Genomic DNA, 6,022 nt, shown 5'->3' with positions numbered 1-6,022 from the left:
AATATGTTGCACATTGAACAAAGTATCATACTTTTACAATGATTAAGAATACAGGTAGAAACTGAAATTGATATAATTTAGAAAAAATACGAACGAAAACAAAGTATGAACACAAATGTAAAAAACGATGGTCCTTCTATTACAATTGTTGAGCAACCGGTGCGCGCTCAAACGGCATTTTGATATTTATAGCCAGTAAAACGTAAAATCACAAAAATACTGAACTTAAAGGAAACTCGATTCGGAAAGTCCATAATCACATGGCAAAATCAAATAACAAAACGCATCAAAAACGAATGGACAAGAACTGTCATATTCCTGACGTGGTACATGCATTTTCAAATGTAGAAAATGGTGGATTAAACCTGGTTCTATAGCGCTAACCCTCTCACTTTAATGACAGTCTCATCAAATTCCGTTATATTTACATTGATGCGTTAAATAAACAGACACAATAAATAAAATAGCCAAAATATAGTAAAATAATGAAATTAATGTTGATAGATAAGAAATGAGTTTAACTTTGCATTGCAACATTGTTTATTTCACCCCCCCCCCCCCTTCCCCCCCCCCTAAAAAAATAGTTCAGTAAATGAATAGTTTTACCTTCTATTGAGATTTTGTGGAAATAAATTGATTATTGCCAATTTTTGCTCTCCTCAAACTATAACCACAATACAAATTTGAAAAGACAAAGTTTTCCAGTAGGCATTATAACATATTTCCAAGATGTTAACGCAATTACTGATTCATAAATGTTTTACTTTAACATATCTACTTATAAATTACTTTGAGCGTCACATTATATATCAAAATCTATTTTATTGTTATTTTAATACTTGCACAATCTGTTAATGCGTGATAAGTGAATGTTTTGTCGGTTTTTTTTAGAGTGCGTAGTTGAACAATAGTGTAAAGAAGGCAAAATTCGACAATGTTTTTAATATTTCTGTTTTATTTGAATTTGGTAGTATTAATAAGAAACCTAGATTGAATAATGGGCATTATTTCTAGGCGGTAAGGGAATGACAATGTACATTTAAACCGTCATTATATGACGTTTCATCAACGTATCTAATCAATTACTAACTATACATATGCAAACATTTTTCATAATTTGATAGTTATATTATAAATACTTTATATTGTATTATATACCGATTTCGAAGTAACACAACTTATTTTGCTATTGATATATTCATTAAAAGATATAAAACATACATTCATTTTACTATGTCTCAAATATATAGGGTAACACTTTTACAAACACTTTTAAGGATGTTATTTCCACAGCAAGTTAGTACTTAATCAGTTTCAATTATCTTTCGTTTACAATGTAAGTAGAACAATTAAAACTTAAAATAAACCACAGACAAACAATGAATGTCTGATTCCTGGTTCAAATGTCCATGTATACCGAATAATGATCATTTAACCATTTGTCAATGTAACACAAAAGAGTGAATCACAAAAATACTTAAAGAAGACTAATGGTTTAGATTGTAATGTCATGGTGAGGTAAGGAACTACTTCAGTTTCCCACTACCTGTTGTGGTCTCTCTGTTTCGTTTATAAATGAAAAGGTTTTCGGCTTTTGGGCTGATAAGGAAATGCAGCTGGTACTATATCTAATTCTTTAGGATATGTTATGTGACTGTGATACAAGTAAGAGGTGTAGCTAGCTTTAAAACTAGGTTTAATCTACATACGAAAATTGATGTACCAAGTCAGGAATAAGACAGTTGTTACCCATTCGTTTGATGTGTTTGAGTTTTTGATTTTGTCATTTGATTAGGGACTTTCCGTTTTGGATTTTCCTCGGAGTTCCTTATTTTTGTGGTTTTACTTTTTTGAAAAGATGCAAAATCACGCAATATTCAATGGAACGACATTACAGACATGTTTTCTAAACAAGCAGCAAAGGAGGCCGAAAATAAAGATAACTAAGAGATGTCCCAATTTATGTAACAAAATGAAAGAAGTTATACAGCTGAGGAGAACATTTCTCTTACCGAAATAGCAACATTGATGGAATCAATATGAGAAAATAAATGTTCTATATTTTTTTCTACAAGTTCAATTTGAAAATAAAAATTAGGCTACCAGCATGTATACTGTCATACAAGTGAAATGTTTAGCTAGCTACAAAACCCGATTCAATGCACAATTTTCTACATCAGAAAATGCCTGTACCAAGTCAGGAATATGACAGATGTTATCCTGTTCATTTGATGTGTTTGATATTGCCATTTAAGCGAGAGGTTTGGCATGCCAAAAAAACAGGTTCAACCAACCATTTTTATCTTAAAATGCCTTGTACCTAATCAGGGAAATGGCCATTGTTCTATTATAGTTAGTTTCTGTGTGTGTTACATTATAATGTTGTGTTTTTGTTGTGTCTTATATTTGATGCGTTTCCCTCAGTTTTAGTTTGTAACCCGGATTTGTTTTTTCTCTCTATCGATTAATAAATTTCGAACAGCGGTATACTACTGTTGCCTTTTTTTGAGCTTTTGATTTTGAAACTTGGGAGTTCGATTTTTTCGTTATTTTACTTTTTTAATATATTGAGATCAGATCATTGTTTTATTAGCGACAATTAACATTTACTGAAATAAACATTTGACAATTGAAAACGTTTTGTCACGATATTATTTTTGCGAAAAGTATTGAAGTGCAAATAACAAATTTAGAATCAGTGCTGAATTATGAATTTTAAGTTTTTCTCAAGACTTGAAGTTAGATTTTGTTCTTTGCATATTTGGGGTATAAGCTAAAGATTCAAACATTAAAATAGTCTGTTGCAATTACTTCAAGGTTGGGGTCAAATCTATGCTAGATTGACTGGACTATAAACCCAATGACAAAACTATTGATTTTTTTCTTTTCGAAACATTCCGTCATTTTGTTGCTGTTGCATATTTTACTCCGTGGCAAATATACCATTTTTGGTTGCCATGGTTTCACACTTTTCGTGATCTATCTCTCTTAAAAGGTCGGTAACCCCCAATTTTTTTTAACTTTTTTTGTACTTAAATATCAACTCGCTTAGAGTCTTATGTAGACGAAACGCGCGTCTGGCGTATAAAATTATAATCCTGGTACTTTTGATAACTATTTACACCACTGGGTCGATGCCACTGCTGGTGGACGTTTCGTCCCCGAGGGTATCACCAGCCCAGTAGTCAGCACTTTGGTGTTGACATGAATATCAATTATATGGTCATATTTATAGATTTTCTGTGTACAAAACTTTGAATTTTTCGAAAAACTAAGGATGTTCTTACCCCAGGAGTAGATAACCTTAGCCGTATTTGGCACAACTTTTTGGAATTTTGGGTCCTCAATGCTCTTCAACTTTGTATTTGTTTGGCTTTCAAACTATTTTGATCTGAGCGTCACTGATGAGTCTTATGTAGACGAAACGTGCGTCTGGCGTATAAAATTATAATCCTGGTACTTTTGATAACTATTTACACCACTGGGTCGATGCCACTGCTGGTGGACGTTTCGTCCCCGAGGGTATCACCAGCCCAGTAGTCAGCACTTTGGTGTTGACATGAATATCAATTATATGGTCATATTTATAGATTTTCTGTGTACAAAACTTTGAATTTTTCGAAAAACTAAGGATGTTCTTACCCCAGGAGTAGATAACCTTAGCCGTATTTGGCACAACTTTTTGGAATTTTGGGTCCTCAATGCTCTTCAACTTTGTATTTGTTTGGCTTTCAAACTATTTTGATCTGAGCGTCACTGATGAGTCGTATGTAGACGAAACGCGTGTCTGGCGTATAAAATTATAATCCTGGTACTTTTGATAACTATTTACACCACTGGGTCGATGCCACTGCTGGTGGACGTTTCGTCCCCGAGGGTATCACCAGCCCAGTAGTCAGCACTTTGGTGTTGACATGAATATAAATTATATGGTCATATTTATAGATTTTCTGTGTACAAAACTTTGAATTTTCAAAAAAAAAAGGATGTTCTTACCCCAGGAGTAGATAACCTTAGCCGTATTTGGCACAACTTTTTGGAATTTTGGGTCCTCAATGCTCTTCAACTTTGTATTTGTTTGGCTTTCAAACTATTTTGATCTGAGCGTCACTGATGAGTCTTATGTAAACGAAACGCGCGTCTGGCGTATAAAATTATAATCCTGGTACTTTTGATAACTATTTACACCACTGGGTCGATGCCACTGCTGGTGGACGTTTCGTCCCCGAGGGTATCACCAGCCCAGTAGTCAGCACTTTGGTGTTGACATGAATATCAATTATATGGTCATATTTATAGATTTTCTGTGTACAAAACTTTGAATTTTTCGAAAAACTAAGGATGTTCTTACCCCAGGAGTAGATAACCTTAGCCGTATTTGGCACAACTTTTTGGAATTTTGGGTCCTCAATGCTCTTCAACTTTGTATTTGTTTGGCTTTCAAACTATTTTGATCTGAGCGTCACTGATGAGTCTTATGTAGACGAAACGCGCGTCTGGCGTATAAAATTATAATCCTGGTACTTTTGATAACTAATTAGAATGGAAAGTATTATACAAATCTGTAATTTAGTTCTCTCCATACTTAAAGATTAAGGTAAAGGAGGTGCAAAATCCCCTATTAGTCTTTGTAAAAATTGATCGATTTATGAGGGAAAACCCTATTTTTTTAGAAGTCGGTAACTCTCTTAGATGGTCGGTGACCCCCTATTTTTTTGCATTTTTTTCATCCATATGTTAAGAGGTTTCAATCAACAAATTATAAGGAAAAAAACTGTAATTTAAATTGTATACCCTCGAGCCTCCTTAATACTCAATTGAAGAGCCTACGAAGAAACTGATGGTTGTTATAAGATTTAGAAAACCAATAAATCCATTTCCAAACAGAAGCAAGCATATCAAATTATTACAATCAGTAAGTATAGCACTAAAACTTATATTTAGTTAAAGTGTATGTTAGAAAAGAGGTCAAGATTTTTCCTTAGATGCATCCGCTTATTATTTTGAATATTGCTGAAAGTATTCTTACCCTGGCTTAGAATGTTACTGGTGAAGTTAAAATCATAATGCAATGCTTATATATTTATAGGGAACAGAATTGTGAAAATCTGTATATAATTTTTTTTCTGCAATGTTATTTATAACAGCTGGAAAACAATGTGAATACAAAGCACACCTCCTACGAATGATATGTCATGCAATCACAAACATGCATAACTCAGAGGAAAATAAAATGAAAACTGTTGTCAAGATTTTTGAATATGGTAAAAAAACAAAAGTGCTCAAGTAGAAAATCATCATCAGATGTTCTTTCATTTGAGTTTGTTTGTTAAATTATCTTCATATTAATTATAATAAACACAAAGCTTTGTTAACTTCGTTAACTTCCGTGTATGCTATTGTGTTTCATTTTTGAATATAGATAAAAACAAAAGCGCGCATGTGAGAAAATCAGCATTTGATGTTCTTTCCACTTGATAGATTTTACTTCTTTGTATGACAAATAAATCGTAGGAAGATGTACTTTTTAAAAATAATGCCTCTCAAGCTGTGGTTAAAAAGTTGCAGACAAGTATTTTAAAAAGATGTGAACAATTTCGTTATCTAGTTAAATATTAGCATTATGTTGGGTTTAAAAAGCGGAAAACAACACGTTAAATTATTTCATGCGTCCGAAGCGCTTTCAGTCTGGAATTTCCTTCATCATGAACGATCAAAGCCAAATATTTAAAAACCGAAGATGTGTAAGTACCGAACCCGTTGAAGACTTCACCCGGAACAATCGCATCTACGGTATGTGCAATATCAAAAATATTCAAATCAATAATAAGTACAACAATCTGAAAATTTCAAGACAAAGTGAGGACAATCATCAAGGAAAATCATAAGACACTTTCCAAGTCAAGTATTATGGGGCAAGAATATTCGAAAATGCAAAATATGATACAAAACATGAAGGGCTGTTTAAACAAACCAAATAAAGGCAACAGTAGTATACCGCTGTTCAAAACTCATAAATCCT

Source organism: Mytilus trossulus, chromosome 2, assembly GCF_036588685.1.
Source record: "Mytilus trossulus isolate FHL-02 chromosome 2, PNRI_Mtr1.1.1.hap1, whole genome shotgun sequence".
Classification (NCBI taxonomy): domain Eukaryota; kingdom Metazoa; phylum Mollusca; class Bivalvia; order Mytilida; family Mytilidae; genus Mytilus; species Mytilus trossulus.
The sequence above is the reverse complement of the archived record's forward strand: the minus strand, read 5'-3'. Positions refer to the sequence as shown.